Genomic DNA, 17,219 nt, shown 5'->3' with positions numbered 1-17,219 from the left:
AAAAAATAAGATTTTTATTTATTATTATTTTTTTTAATGAAGTCTCTTATGCTCACCAATGCTGCATTCATGTGATCAAAATACAAAAAAAAAAAAAAATAGAATTGCACATCACTGTTTTCTACCAGGCCCGGATTGGCTAATCTGTTTTTTTTTTTTTTTTGGCCGCGAGGGCCAGTGTTGTCATGCCACTGGGTTGAACTAGGCTGCCTGCACTCATTGCAGCCCCACTCGTTTTATTTACTTTCTCGCAGCCCATATTATTATTTTCACCAGACCATATCAGTAATAAATGGTAATAAATAAGTTGACCAGATGCAAACAGAACAGACGACCAGAGACAGCATTACTACAACACATCATACAGGGGCGGATCTAGAAAATAATATTTAGGGTGGCAAAGGGGTGGCATGGGGTCTATGAGGGGTGGCAACAAAGATTTTGGGGATTTATTGTCTTGACGTGCACAGTTATGTTCACAAATATTGCATTACCATTAAGTAATCATCTATACTGTTTAAAATGAAAAATAAATAACAACATTTCAATATCCATCATGGCACCAAGTCAATACACAATATGAAAAACTTCAACAGGTTATAAATGTTTCTGAGCTTGTATAATTAAAGAAGACATTCTGTTATTACCAGAGGTGGGAATGTCTGTAATCACCCAGAACACTATCAATAGTCTAGCAACACCCCAGCAACTGCATAGCAAAAGCCTAGCAACCATCCAGAATATCCTAGAAACCAACTAGCAACACTTTAGCAAACATCTAGAACATCTAACTGACCAAACTATTTATTTTTCTTAAATAAGATTTTAAGACAAGCCAGCATAAAATTGTCTTTCAAACTTTTCAATCTAGTTATTACAGGTAGCCTATTCTTAAATGCTTACAAACAATTAAAATACACAGATGACTTTCCTGCCCAGTGAACACTCATGAGATCAATAACACTTAACAAAAAGCTCTTATTAGGATTCAATTATTTTTGCAGCTCAATCATGTCTATTACAGTATACAACATAAATTAAATTACAGATAATAATAATAATTCAGCAATTAACTTTTGGGAACGAATAATTTTCATTTTACTACTGGAAAGTAATCTTGCAGTAGATGAAAAACATTAGAAAAGTTAAAATACCAAAGAATTGTATATGAACTTGGTATGCACCACAATACAGTACAGTACAAAATAAAATAAAATAAAGTAAATTCAGCATCCTCTGCACATTTGGTCAAATTTCATTACAGTGTACAGTACTACAGCAGTTTCCTAGTCTCCTGACACAAGACTATATCTCTAGGCAGTCATTTCTCAGTTCTGCAGACATGCAGTACACATAAAAGATGGTTACAGATCAAATTTGACAGTCACACGTTTGAAGGTGTACAACATGTGCTAGAGTTTACTGTACATATAGAATAGTGAAATTTCCATCATGTACTGGTACTGTACTGTAATTATATTGAATGTGTAAGTATAAAACCCATGTATATTATTCGGTCAGCTCTCTCCGTTGTTAGGATGCAGAGATTCTGATTGGTGTCATCAGTTTTGCTGCCTAATCTCATTGTTAAACTTTTTGAGAAATGTGTCCTTGTTTTGAGAACTGAATTAATGGTTTGGGGAAATGGGCCAACTAAAATCAGTTATATTAAATTAACAAAAGAGAAAACTGCAATACAAGATTCTTATCTAACTCTAGCTTATCTAACGCTATTAGTTTTCGTGATCGGCTCATGTTATTGTTTCGTCCGATATGGCAGAAAGGCCTCTATATCCATGATGAAAGTGGAGCGAGCGGTCAGAGAATCGGATCACCAAACAATTACGGGATGAATCTCAGAACACATCCGGACGGGATTAGATTTCTCAGAGGATTTCTGAATAAACCGAAAAGCAGTATCTGATTCACGAACAAATGGGCTGCGCTTTGTATTTTTGACTCAAAAAGAACCGATTCTTAAGACTCATTTGTTAATGAAGCCGACTACACTGGGCGAGCTGCGTGCGCGTGCAACCATCGCGCGCTGTCATCGCCGCGGCTGAAAAGTAGCACATGAAACACTGCTTACATTTATATTTTATTCTGTGATAATTCTGGGGTGGCAGGTGGGGTGGCACAGCTTTTTCTTAGGGTGGCACTTGCCACCCCGTGCCACCCCGGTAGATCCGCCCCTGACATCATATGCCATTCACCAGTGGGAAAACTTTATAGTACAGTTAGTAAAAGTACTACAATACCAGGAAGGAAGGTTGTTGATGTTTGTCTGCCATTCTCGCTCTGTCTGCACAATATGGGAAGCCAAAAAAAAAAAAAAAAAAGTGGGACGAAACAGCGCGTTATTAAAGAATTCGCGACTCGACAGCGCAGGGAGGACGTGTTTGCTAGCGCCACCGTGACCGAACTGACAGCGCGGTGCAAACTAAAGCCCATCTCACCAGTGCAGCGCGAACATAAGAAGTTCGTGTTTTCCCCTGTATTTTAACAGAATGAAGATCAGTATTAAGTTTTACATTTCTTTTGCTTATTATCTTTCATATTACTTTGAAGAACTGCACACATTGCCTATAATAGCCTATATAATAAGACTTTTAATACATTTGCAATACCATAGTCCTCTTGAGGAGCACACCCAGGTTCTAGTATGTGTTTTTTTTTTATTATTATTTTGTACCTAGTTATTATTGTTGTTGTCGTCAAGTTCTACATTCAGCACAAAATTGCAGTTATGTAGGTTACCATTTTAAATTTGAACGGTATGTGACCCTGGACCACAAAACCACTCATAAGGGTACTTTTTTTTTTAAATTGAGATTTATACATCATCTGAAAGCCGAATAAATAAGCTTTCCATTGATGTATGGTTTGTTATGATAGGACAATATTTGGCCGAGATAAATTCTGGAATCTGATTGTTAAAAAGGCCATTATAGCTTTAAGAATAATGAATCTTCTGATCAAATCTTTCTCTTTTTTTTACCGAGACTGATTGACACACAGGCAGCCAATCAGCATTCGCTGATCCACGTGCAGGCAAACATCCCGCCCACAGCGCTCAGTGTGAAGTGGAGAGCGAGTCCATTGGAGCGCTGATGCTGACGCTAAACTTTGCCGTTGCATGTCATATATAGTTCTACTCATTTCCACGGGTGTTGTGCGTCTATGCAAAAAAACAAACAAAAAAAAAAACACATAAACCCTTGTAATTCACTGAGTTGTTGTGGTGACAAATAAATGGGTTACTCCCATATTTCAACCATCTTTGACCAAGTCTCTTACCCTGTGGCGGGTTTCAAACCTAACCAGCAATTTAATAAATGAGATTTTGCTATTAAAGCTAACTCATTTTTACATGGTCCTTCGAGCCGGATGAGACTTGCTGCTGGCTTATGAGATGTCAACACATGCAGATGATGAGCCAACGGGGCGCGTCAGAAGGAAGACTGCCCTTCCCGCCCGATATGAAGATTATGATCTTACCGGCTTCGTCCTGCCTTCGTTGCATCCAGAACCCGTGTCACCACACACTCAGATACCCTCCAACCTGTCAGACGAGGAATACCAAGAGGAGGGCGCGACGGCATTCAGTCTTCTGCAGATTCCAGGTGAAGAGTATCAAAGTTCAGAAGAGTGGTCTGACACAGACCCAGGCAGATCTGAGAATGCCTTGCTTAAGCAACAAAACAGGAATCTAAGTTTTGCAAACGAGAACATACTTCACACTGTACAGGTGATGCAGAGGGAAAGGGATGCATTGCAGCAGACGAATCAACAGTATGCTCAAGAGCTCTCGCAATTTAAGGGACAGATGCAGCAGCTTCAGATTCAGGTCAGTCAACAGCGACCTGTGGCCCAACCTCAACCTAGCAAACCCATTCCTGCGCCACGCCAAGGTAAAAACATGCAGCTGAGGGAAGTCTTAAGCCTGTGCCTGCATCACGCTTCAGCGGAGACAGCTTCTCAGGTCAGGAACAATCTCCAGCTTCGGCAGCAGTTCCAAGAGACAAAATTTGCTTTCCCTATGATATTCCAAGTGCTCAGCCATTCAGTCAGGGGATCTCAAAGGAGCATGCAGCCTCTACCCCTTATGATTCGGTGTGGCGCCACCAAATGCCCTATAGCTCATCGAGACAAGTGCCTCAATTCGAACCAGAGTCAGTGTACAAAGGCCCTACTCCCACCATACCAGACTTTGTACATCCAAACCCAAGAGAGTTTTCACGTTTGAAGATTGCCTTAGAGAATACACTCCCTGCTAATGCCACAGAGAGGTTTAAGTTTCAGATTCTCACAGACCATCTCAAGCTAGAAGAGGCATTACTCGTCGCTGATTTGTACAGCCATTCACAAAACCTCTTCACAAGAACGATGGCCACCCTGGATCAGCAGTACGGTCAGCCACATCAGCTTGCATTACAGCGAACAGCAGAACTTATGGATGGCCCAAGCATCAGCAGTGGTGACATAAAAGCCTTCAGACTGTTTGCACTTAAAGTTCGTTCTCTCGTTGGCATGCTGGGCCAACTTGGTCAGAAAGGCACCTTCGAATTGCAGTGTGGCTCCCATGTTTCCAGACTGTTGGGGAAATTACCACATGATCTCAGATCAAGTTTTCGTCGGTTTGCACATCCATACCATGTTACGATTCCAACCCTTGTGGATCTCTCTGACTGGTTGGAGTACAAAATTCAAGTACAGAAGGACACATCTAGGTTTGTAACCAGCCAGCGTAGAGGGCCTACTGCATGGACCAGCGAGGTAATCAAAGAACTCAAGCCCTTTAATAAGAATGCAAACATTCTGCTGAACACTGAGAAGGCAACTCTCGACACGCATAGCTCAGCTCCTACCACGAAAACTTTTCCAAAACCCTACTGCCCCTACTGCGATCACACTAAGCACTCCTTAAATAACTGTTCAAATTTCAAGCAACTCAGTACAGAACAGAGGCGTCAGTGGATTAGGGAGAACAACCGGTGTTGGCGCTGCGGCAGGAGCCATCAAGCAACAGAATGCAGTCTGAAAATGCGCTGCAAGCTGTGTAACAATCGACATCTGCTAGTTCTCCACGACACTACAGTGAAAAGTGCTGAGAGCTCACAGACTGTGCTAATTGAAGCTGCTCCTGCTCGAGACACTAATTCCTGTCTCCTAAATACCATGAACGAGATTCTACTCATTCGAAAGCCTCCTGCCAGCCGAAAAGTCCTGCTCAAGATAAGTAAAGTAATACTGCGGAATGGAGAACATCAGATGGCTGCCTACGCCATCCAGGATGACGGGTCAGAAAGAACCATCCTTTTACACCGTGCTGCTCAGCAGCTTGGCCTCAAAGGTAAACCAGAAGACCTACCGCTCCGCACAGTCAGGCAAGAGCTCCAAGTCCTCAGTGGTGCAGCGGTATCATTCGGTATCATTCTCTGTCGCAGCCCAAGAAGGTGTTCCACATTAGAGGTGCGTTTACGGCCCAGCAACTAATCCTGGCTGAACATACCCATCCAGTTAAAGCTCTGAAGGAGAAATATCGGCACCTGAGAGGTTTTCCACTGCGACATCTAGAGACTGTCCTGTCCTGACTGTACTGCTCATTGGTTCTGACTACCCCCATCTCATCACTCCAGTGGAGCCAGTCCGTCTTGGACCACCAGGGGGACCTGCCGCCATTAGGACCCGGCTTGGCTGGACATTGCAGGGGCCTGTGCACACATCTTCAGTGGGAAACCAATGAACAACACTGTTTCTTTACTTCAATTTCATCTCCTGAGGCAGATCTCTTTAAGCACGTTCAAAAGTTATGGCAGATGGATGTGCTACCCTGGCGCAGTGATAAGACCAGCACAAGATCCAAACAAGACCATGAGGCAATCGAGCTCCTTAACGCCAAGACAGTCAGGGTTGAAGTAGATGGTGTAAAGAGATATGCCACTCCTCTACTGCGAGTCAAAAACATGCCACAGCTGAAAGCTCCTAAAGAGGCAGTGATCTCACAGTTGAGAGCTAATGAGAAGCGACTTGGTAAGAATTCAGAACAAGCAGCTGCTTACACAGCAGAAATCCACAAACTGGAACAGGCAAGTTACGCTGTTAAGCTGGATAAGCATGCTGAAGAGGACTCTACCCACTCGTGGTACATCCCACACCATATGGTCCACCACAATGGAAAAAACAGAGTAGTTTTTAATTGCTCCTTCCATTATCAGGGCCAAAATCTGAATGATCTGTTGCTCCCGGGACCAGTTCTGGGACCTTCTCTACTCGCGGTTCTGCTCCGATTCTGGGAACACTCCATTGCAGTCAGCAGTGACATACGTGGGATGTTCCACCAGGTCCGGTTGCTCCCAGAGGACAGACCATTGCTGCATTTTCTCTGGCGAGAACTCAAAATACAAGAACAACTCAGTGTTTTTGAGTGGCAAGTCCTTCCCTTTGGGACCACATGCAATCCCTGTGGCGCAGTGTATGCCCTTCAAAAGCATGTCTCAGATCACAGTGAACCTAGAGAAGATTTCATACATTCTGTCATGAAGTCCTTTTATGTCGATAACTGTCTGCAAAGCACACTACAACAGAAGAAGCCAAAAATTTTGTAGACAAAATCCAGGCCCTATTGGCAGATGGTGGTTTGAATTGAGACAGTGGTCTAGTAACCAGCCGTTAACCATAAGTCACCTGCCCACAGAGTTGAAATCAGCCAGTGCTGAGCTCTGGATCTCTCACGGCAAAACAGACACACAAGAATTAGCCCTGGGACTGATTTGGAACCACTAAACAGACACTATTTCTTACAGATATCGCCCCACAGAGAGTGCTGAGATCACTATGCGTAACATCTACCGAACACTGGCTAGTCAGTATGATCCCCTGGGTTACCTGATTCCATACACCACCAGGGCTAAGCTAATAGTCCGATGCTTGTGGAACAAAAAAAGGGACTGGGATGATCCAAACCTTCCCCCTGATCTCCTACAAACTTGGACAGAGTGGGAGGCAGAGTTACCTTCTCTACCGCACATTGCCTTCCCAAGATCTTACACCAGTCCAGCTAAAGACAAAGAAACAATTCAGCGAGACATACACATCTTTTGTGATGCCTCTGAACGAGCATATGGCTCAGTAGCCTATCTAAGGACAGAAGACCAGCAGGGAGATGTGGAAGTCTCGTTTCTTACGGCAAAATCAAAAGTAGCAGCCAAGAAGCAGCAGTCCATTCCCCGCCTAGAGCTCTGTGCAGCGTTAACTGGCGCTCAACTAGCCAAAGTTGTAAATACTGAGTTAACCTTGCCCATTCGTCACATCACCTTATGGACTGACTCGACCACTGTACTTACCTGACTCAAATCTGAGTCTTGTAGATTCAAGGTCTTTGTCGGCACCCGAGTGACAGAGATCCAAGATATCACTGATCAGCACACATGGAGATTTGTGCCATCTTCCAGTAACCCAGCTGATGACATTACATGGGGACAGACATTGAACAAGCTTGGTCCAAACAGCCACTGGTATCATTCTTAAAAGATTCCCGAGTTTATGGCCTGAAACACCACCTCCTGTGGAGGGAAATGGAGATGAGCTGCGCAAGACGGGTTTAAACACACTTACAAGCTTCACTACCAGCACTTCAGTCTCTAACTTAGATCAGTATAAAACATTCCAAGAGCTGATAGAGTCCACAGCTTCCCACGGGGTGGCCAGGGGCGTAAATTTCATCTGACAGTAGGGGGGGACAATACACGTAAAATTTCTCAAGAGCAATTTTTGAAGGGGACACAAATAATACAGCCAAAATTACACATGTAAGGATAGATGTGTACACAGCATGTGTACATAGCATGGAGACCGTGTTTAAATATGAGTTCATGGTTCACCACGCCGGTCATATTATAATTATTATTTTGCATCATCCATAGTATTTTAGGTTTATTATTATTTTTAGTATTTCTCTTTCGCATTAATTCAACCGCATTAAACCCACTGATCTGCCACTTAACATCATATTGAACGAAACCCAACATGTAGGTCTACAATATTAGCCTACTATCAGTTCACACACAGGCTTATCGCCGTGTTAGTTGTAGTGGGTGACAAGCTACGGTATTAAGCTTGTTAACCTTACAATCGCTCATAGAAAATACATCGGATATCTTTGGAAATTCTTTTGTCATGACTAATTTATTAATGATCCAGCATCATGTGTATTAAAGAGAAAGAATCATTTCACCCTATGTTTAAAGAGAATAAAATAGCCTTGACAGCCTAAGTTACTTACACATAACTAACTGTTACTGAGGAACTTGCTCTCTCCCACCAGACTCATGTGTGTGTATCGGTAAAGAAGGAAAGCAGGCAGTGGACCAAACCACTGTGAGGCAAGGGAGGGGGGGAATCAAAACATTTCTGAACTTAAAACGTTATTTTTTTGCGTTTATTTTGTTTTACTACTCACACAATTATTTTAAGTATATGTCCATTATATTATTTTCAATACACAGAGTCGCTTGTAATGATATTTGTAGGAGGGACAAGCCTCAGATAGGGGGGGGTCCTGTCCCCCCTTCCCCCCCGGGATTTACGCCTATTGGGAGTGGCCACAGGCAGCCTGACAGGTAATGCTTACAAAGATGCTGAAGTCACTCTCCTACAACAATCACAACAGGAATCTTTCCCTTCAGACCTTGAACAGTTAAGGGCTGGTAAACCTCTCGCTCATAACAGTCGCTTAAAAGCATTGGCACCTGAAATTGACAGTGAGACTCAGCTAATTCGAGTTGGAGGTCGCCTACGAAACAGTACCCACCTTGAGCGAGATACTGTACACCCTGTTGTTCTTGATGCCAAGCATCCAATTACACAGCTCATCATACAAAGTTATGATGCCAAACTCCACCACCCAGGGTATGAGAGAGTGTTTGCTGAACTTCGATGCAAGTACTGGATTCTCCGTGGTAGAGAAGCAGTTAAGTGGTTTCAACGAAGCTGTGTGGAGTGCCAAAAATGGAGAAAGAATCCAGATATTCCCAAAATGGCAGACCTACCTCCAGCCAGACTACGTTTTTTCCGCCCTGCGTTCTACTCCACAGGTATGGACTTTTTCGGCCTTTATGCTGTCAAGGTTTGTAGGAGGACTGAAAAGAAATGGGGTATCATTTTTAAATGCTTATCAACTCGAGCAGTGTATATTGATGTCCTACATAACCTTGATGCTGACTCTTTCCTCATGGCCCTCAGACGTTTCACTGCCAGATGCGGAACCCCCTTTGAACTCATATCAGATCAAGGTACCAATTTCAAGGGAGGAGAAAGGGAACTCAGGGAGGCCTTTGCAGCTCTCGCCCCTGAACTTCAGGCACAGCTGGCCAGACAAAAGGTTGAATTCCGTTTTAACCCCCCAAATGCTCCTCACTTTGGAGGTTGCTGGGAACGAGAAATTCGTTCTCTCAAGCAAGCACTGACAGCCACCATTGGAGCTCAATCAGTAATCTTCGAAGTGCAACAAACAGTGTTAGTCGAGATTGAAGGAATTTTAAACTCGAAACCCTTGGGTTATACTTCCTCTGATATTGCAGACCCAGACCCTATCACTCCAAACTCCCTCTTGACGGGGCGGCCAGATTCCTCCCTACCTCCAGTGGTATACCCAGAGTCAGAGATCATAAGCAGGCGGCGGTGGCGTCACAGCCAAGTCCTCGCCAACCACTTCTGGAAGCACTTCTTTAAGTTTTACCTTCCTGGCCTTCAAAATCGTCAGAAGTGGCAAGATGATACGTCAGACAGTCAAGTTGGCACCACAGTGATGATCGTCGACCCACAGTTACCCTGAGCGCTTTGGCCAGTGGGCCGAGTGTCAGAAATCTTCCCTGGGGCTGATGGCAGAGTGAGGACAGCTAATATTAAGGTGGGCGGAAAGACATACACACGCACAGTAGCCCGTATTATACAATTACCTAGCATTCCTGAGTAATGTAACACTGCGCACCATTCTGTAACTTAAAGGGCCTTTCATAATTGTACAGATTCTGTCCCTCAGAATCTGGGGGCAGCTGTTAAAAAGGCCATTATAGCTTTAAGAATAATGAATCTGATCAAATCTTTCTCTTTTTTTTTTTTTTATGGAGACTGATTGACACACAGGCAGCCAATCAGCATTTGCTGATCCACGTGCATGCAAACATCCCGCCCACAGCGCTCAGTGTGAAGTAGAGAGTGAGTCCATCTGAGCGCTGATGCGGACGCTAAACTTTGCCGTTGCATGTCATATATAGTTCTACTCATTTTTACGGGTGTTGTGCATCTATGCAAAAAAAAAAAAAAAACACAAAACACATAAACCCTTGTAATTCACTGAGTTGTTGTGGTGACAAATAAATGGGTTAGCTACTCCCATATTTCAATCATCTTTGACCAAGTCTCTTACCGGACACCCTGTGGCGGGTTTCAAACCTAACCAGCAATTTAATAAATGACATTTTGCTATTAAAGCTAACTAATTTTTACACTGATGGTGCAAAAAAATCTAAATATTAAGAAAATCGCCTTTAAAGTTGTCCAAATGAAGTTCTTAGCAATATATATTACTAATCAAAAATTAAGTTTTGATATATTTACAGTTGGAGATTTACTAAATATCTTCATGGATGATCTTTACTTACAGTAATATCCTAATGATTTTTGGTATAAAAGAAACATGTATCATTTTGACCCATACAATGTATTGTTGGCTATTACTGCAAACATACCCATGCTTTTTGTGGTCCAGGGTCACATATATGGGATTTTATTTTTTGTCTCTAAAGACCAGGGAACTTCCAAGGTAATATTATTTAACTTTAACAATGCAATTTTATATAATGGCTACGTTTGTAAGGATTCTCACACTCCATATTAAATACATTTAATTAATTAAAAAAATAATAATAATTAATTAATTTAAAAAAAAAAAACTCTTTCAAAATTGGGGACAGTGTATGTAAATTCAATATGATGTATTTTGAATTTTGCACTGCATTGTGTTTTACGGTTATCAGAAAACACATGAAAATTAACCATGATTTTATTACACTAACCAGTTAACCATACCCAGACAGCAAGCCAACATTGAATAAACATTGTTTTTCCATCTGAATCATCATTATGGTTGATGTTGAAATTTCAATGCAAAATAAATGTTGAATCACCATTACCATATCGATGAAAACCTGATGTTATTAATGTTGATGGCAACAATATTGGAACAACATTGATCTATAGTTATCTTTATGATTGATTAAGCATTGATATTTGGTTTACCGGGCGATCGCTGAATGTGTTGAAAAGTCATTGATTTATAGTTGACCGGGAAACGACGCTGTTGTTGAAGAGTCATCGGCATATAGTTGACCGGGAAATATGATTGAAAATGCATCGATATATAGTTGACTGGGAAATATGATTGAAAATACATCGATTTTTGGTTGACCGGCAGATCAACACCAACGTACTGCACCGGACACAGCTCATTTCTGGACCTTGGCACAAGCGTACAGGTAAGCTTGCTTAATGTTCGATATGAATGAATTGTACCAAATCAAATACTGTTAGGTTGATCGTTAACATGATGGTTAATGTAGTAACCGACGCAATGCTGCAGTCACTGAAATAGATTTTTGTTTTGTGTCACAAATCTGCCAAAAGTACTTGATCTCTTCTAGGTTATAAAGTTAGCAAAACCTCATTGGTCCAGTCTATTTTTGTGACAGCTAGCTCAAAATACATGTCTGTACCCATTGCTAGTGTCGTGAAATCTATTAACACAGCACCGCTATTTCTTCTGACCGCCGGAGAACACCGGCGGAACCAACGCTAGCATAGTGCTCTACCCACAGCAGCGGCGGGACAGAATTACACAAAAGACATGGTTTACCTTTACATTATTCAATGCAGAACTGTCTCGAGTTGTAACGTTAACTGGAAATGCCGATTAGACCATCTCGTAATAGCCTACAAATCCAAAATATGAATAATCCTCGAGCAGGGCTGCGATGTGCGATACAGTTTTGTAACTCCATTGTGTTTGTTTTCAGAAATGATAACAGTCGTTTTATACTAGTGCTTATGCGATATCACGATTTTTGATGATCTTCTGCACCTTTTCTGAGCGCGGGGAAGCGCTGTTATACAGCACCTGACAACCAGGCCTGGCGTCTTAGCCCCACATACTTCATTTAGAAACAATTAAAATGCCTCGTTAATTTATTAGCCTGTTTTTGCGGTGAGATTTATGCATATTCCTCCATGCACCCAGTATTTAAGCAGAAATTAATGTGCAATTTAGTCAACCAGAAAAATCTTTTGTCTATGGTAACTCTAATCAATACATTTACTATTTAATTAGTTATAAGTATCCAGTTATTTATATTTAATTTGTTGAGTTAACAATTAGTTCTGATTTAATAAAATAATAAACATGATTTTTTTTTTAGAGTCACTTGGCCTCATAAATTGTCCTTATGAAAGATGTCACTGCAAGCTAATCCTTTGCCTCCCTTTAATTCGAATACATCCATGAACATATTGGGCAGTTTTTAAAAGTGCTTTGAATGTAGTCCGTCTTATACAGCCTCAACAAAAATGCGTTTCTACCCAGAAATATAAAATGATTTACCTAACTATGAGATGGCAAGATGAGAGAGGGGGTAAAATCTTTGCGTGGCAGGTGGAGCTGCCACTCGACCAGTCACGGATGTTCCATTCAGACATTATAGCACATGTGACAGAAAATTACGTGATGTGACGTGATATAGGTATCTTGTACTTAAATATAGTGAACGGAGTCCATTATTCATGAATAAAAATTGTTCAGTCTTTAGAAAAACCTTTGCAAGCCCAGTTTAAAAGAACATGTTATCATCTGCTTTGTGGGGAAATACTCAGGGCAGTGGATGATTCTGAATTAAATTGCTGTTTACTGACACTGTGATTTACTTTTTGTCCTTTTTTTCAGATCATTAATCCACATCGTTTTTCAAGTAAGCAAGTCTTTAGTATAATAAGCCTCATCTGAAGTGGCTGCGCTACGCCCCAGACCGAGCGGGAGGAGCTGGAAGACAGACGCAGCAGGAGTTAGCACTTTAAAAGAAAAAAAAAAAAGAAATAATACAATAAAAATGATTGTTTAATTTTTAAAGAATGCGTGGGGTGTCATTTGTGCTAGTCTAGGTTATAGCCTAAAGGTATAGTTTCTATTTTCTATATTTTGCTAGCCCATCCTGGCTGTCGATAAAGCAGGATTATAGCCTAATAATAATGTTTTTAATATTATATTAAAATTACAGACCTTCAGATTAAACCTGTGGTATACTAAAACACCATTGAAGTTTTGTTGATATGCTGGGATTTCAACATTGTTTCAATATCCATTGTAATCGAAATACCATTGAAATTCTGTTGATATAGGTATGATTTAAACGTTGTTTCAATGATAATAGAGGGTGCAACATGATGAAGAATCAACATCAGAGTTCGACGTTGATTCAATGATTTTATCGTTGACAGCGGGATGTTGATTTAACATCGTTTCAATTACTATTTGCTATCTGGGTAGGCTATTTGTAGTTCAACTGTAGTTAAACAAATGACAATCAATCCGTCAAAATCAGCCCATGGTTACTGCACTTTTACTATAATAAAACCATTGTTAATTTCCATATTTTAGTAAGGTAAAATTAATGGATAATGTCCTGGCAGAAAAGTATCAGTAAATTTTACTCTTTTTTTCAGTATAGCCTAATCATATGCTACAGTTACACAAACAGTACCGCCGCTCCCTATACGCAGAGTACGCAGTTTGCGTAGGGCACCAACTCCCAGGGGGGCACCATCCCAGTTGCTCAAAAAAAAAAAAAAAAAAAAGTGACGCGCCATTTCCGCACCCGCGACCGCTCACACCTCATGTTTGCGGCTGAATGCAAATGATCATAATTGATGGATAACTATGCCAGTGAAAAGACATCAGCAATCCGGCGCCAAGAGAAGGAAAAAAAAGATGAAAACGAAGCCCGTGCGTCACTTTCAGGTAGGCTACATTCAAAATCCTGTGAGGTCAATAACGTGTTTTAATGTCGGTAATAATTTCACCACCACCAACGCATCTAACATTCTCTCTGAGTTTCCATGTTCAATTACAAAAGTTAGCCATGGTTTTAACACGAATAAAAAAATAAATAAATAAATACATCATGGTTCTTGTAGCCATGGGAACCGCAAATTAACCATGGTTTTGTTACTTCAAATAATAATATACAAAGAAGTATTAAGACAATATTTTTGTGGTTATAAAAACAAACCTAAGCCAACAACAGCCTTTAAAATGACTTAAAATGCATTGTATAAAAAAAATTGAGGCAACCCTGCTGAAAAAATGAATCACAAATACCATTACAAACATTACAAACCATCAACTTTTAACCATTAAAAAACATTCTGTAGTGTGTTTTGGGACATATTCCATTAGGATTTAGAAGGTGACCAATTACCATAACCAGTAAAACCATCACAAATTTTGTGATGGTATCCATTGTTTTTTTTCTTTTGTTGTAGTTTTTTTTTAATCAACATTACATGTTATTACAAATGCCTGCAAAGGGAACGAAAGGTCTGGTAATTGCTTGACAATTGTAAAGTTACACTTACAGGACGATCAAGTCCTTGTCTAATAGGCTATTGACCCAACATTTGATTCAAATAACCGCTTAATCTCTCATTTTTGGCCACCTTTTTGCTATAGATCAGTGGTTCCCAACTACGCTCCTGGAGGCCCCCCAACACTGCACATTTTGCATCTCTCCTTTGTCTGACACACCCATTTCAGGTCTTGGAGTCTCTACTAATGAGCTGATCATCTGAATCAGGTGTGTTTGATTAAGGAGACATGGAAAACCTTTGAAAAACTTTTGAAGTTTTGGGGGGCCTCCTGTATCGTGGTTGGGAACCACTGCTATATGACATATAGATGAATTGTAATTGTAAATAATACAATTTAATTACAATTTATTTATTTATTTACTTTTATATTTTATTAAAGTTCTATTTCGACCCCTATAGTAGGTATTTTTGTTTACTTCCATAATATTTGAGGGAGGGGGCACAACAATTCAATCCTGCTTAGGGCACCCATTTGGCCAGCAAATGTACACAAATATCCTTAAACGTAAAATTTACTTAAAATATGCTTTGATGAATGAAACCATAAAGCCTTTTAATTCTAAGAGGACAATGGAAGTTTCTGCTTTGAACATGTGGCTACTAGATATAGCCTATATGTGCTTCAGAGTAGCTAAAACAACTGTTAATGTAGTAATATAAAAGATAATAAGCAAAAGAAATGTAATAACTTAATACTGATCTTCATTATGTTAACTCGCAGTGATCACCGGTGATCGGTTCTGCGCATATTTTGCTCATGTAGGTTAGAAAAGTGTCCGAGTTACGTCCGCCTTGCTCTGATGTCATGCTGACGTGTGCCAAAAAAAACTCTCGCGACGGCGAGGCGGCTGTGTCGTATTGAGCAGTCGCTTGCAGTTGCTCTCCACCGACTGCGCTGATCAAAAGCATGATGGGAAGCGACTGACTGATGACACAGCTTAATGCTCATTGGTTCAGACAACCGTGGTGCTGCGTTCTCTTCTAAAAATGTTTTATTTTTTTATCTGATTTCATGCGATTATGTATTTAAATTATGCATGAATGTTCCCAAACACTATGTCAGTGCGATCTGTGTGAGATATGTGATTGTTGTCATATTTCTAGAACAATTTTAAATAGGCTACATATTTGTATTAAAGTAGAAATGGATGATAAATATGCATTTCTTATGGAATTAAATAGCAAGCACTTTGAGTGTCTTGTTCATCATATTTATATTCATATAAAAGCAACAGAACTGAAAGTATAGCTATCATGTTTATCAGCAGCACAGCATATGAGTGAGAATAACGCGATGTCCGTCTTTGATCTCGTTGGTATCTGTTCCACTTCGAGAGGGCAGAACTGTCAGTCTTGACTGCGCTTATTTCACTCCCCCCCTCACTGCAGCCGCCTACTCTGGCCTACATTTCAGGCGAGGCGCATCTCAAACAAGCCTTTTAATACCGCGCTGTTTCGTCCCACTTTTGGGTTGTTTGGCTTCCCATAGGCACTACGTACGTGATCGCGCTGATGACGTATCCTGTCTGCGCGAACTGGGTGCGCAAAGGTATGCAAATACATATGTTGACAGGCAGGTAGGAAAGTCAATCAAAATGCTCTGAAGGAGTGTTTTGATTGGAAGAACATTTATTGGCTCTACGCCTTCCATGAAATATATAAATACACTTAACTTAATTGCTATCGGGATGTGAAGATACTTTCAACCAGTATAACAAAAAAATGTTTCTGAAGACAATCACCTATTACACCTTTAAACTTGGACCTCATTATTGAAAAATATGCATTTTCATTCATTCAAAGCTATATGGTTGCAATAATATTTTAGTTCAAAAATTTAAATGCCATTGTTTAAAAAAAATGCTTGATTGACTAACGTTTCAAAGACCTTCAGTTGTTACACTTTCAAATGTCATGCCATTTGTAATTTCACAGTATTTTCACCTCCTAAATAAAAATGTGAAGTCACAATTTTATAATGGTACAATTTACTCAGACATTTTTTGTATGTCATTACAATTCTTTTTAGAATAATTGTACATAAAGAGGTTAAGCAAAACAATTGTGATTATTTCTAAGGACTTTTTAACTGCAGGCAGACTTAGGCCTTTCATTATGGTACAGTAGAAATATTTGGAACGTCTATTATTCTGTCCTTTAATTTCATAAAGAATAAACACTTATTTTCTACAAGAATAAACACTATTTTCTTAAAGAATAAGATAAATTTCTGAAGTTAATTGGCTATGATGACGTAATTATTTTTTGACTAACCTGACACTTTGCTCAAAAAAAAAAAAAAAAAAGTAATTATTGGAGATATGTGAGCAAAAAATAATAGATAAAAAATGGATAATAGAAAGCGCAAAGGCGGCACTGAAAAGGCCAGTACAAAAAAAAGAAAACAAAAAACAAAATGGGCCAGTCTAACTCCAGGGCTGAAAACGAGTCCCACTCCGGTCCTGTTTTCTACTGTAATACATTTTAAAATGTCATTCATTTCTGAAATGCAAATTAAATGAGCA

At 40.2% G+C, this 17,219-nt stretch overlaps 1 protein-coding gene across 1 annotated transcript in view; it reads right to left on the bottom strand.

Moving 5' to 3' along the window:
* Positions 1-17,219, bottom strand: part of grk1b (G protein-coupled receptor kinase 1 b) — a 34,701-nt gene that overhangs the window by 3,354 nt on the left and 14,128 nt on the right. The window lies entirely within an intron of this gene.

This window comes from Onychostoma macrolepis, chromosome 05, assembly GCF_012432095.1.
Source record: "Onychostoma macrolepis isolate SWU-2019 chromosome 05, ASM1243209v1, whole genome shotgun sequence".
Classification (NCBI taxonomy): Eukaryota; Metazoa; Chordata; class Actinopteri; order Cypriniformes; family Cyprinidae; genus Onychostoma; species Onychostoma macrolepis.
The sequence above is the reverse complement of the archived record's forward strand: the minus strand, read 5'-3'. Positions and strand labels throughout refer to the sequence as shown.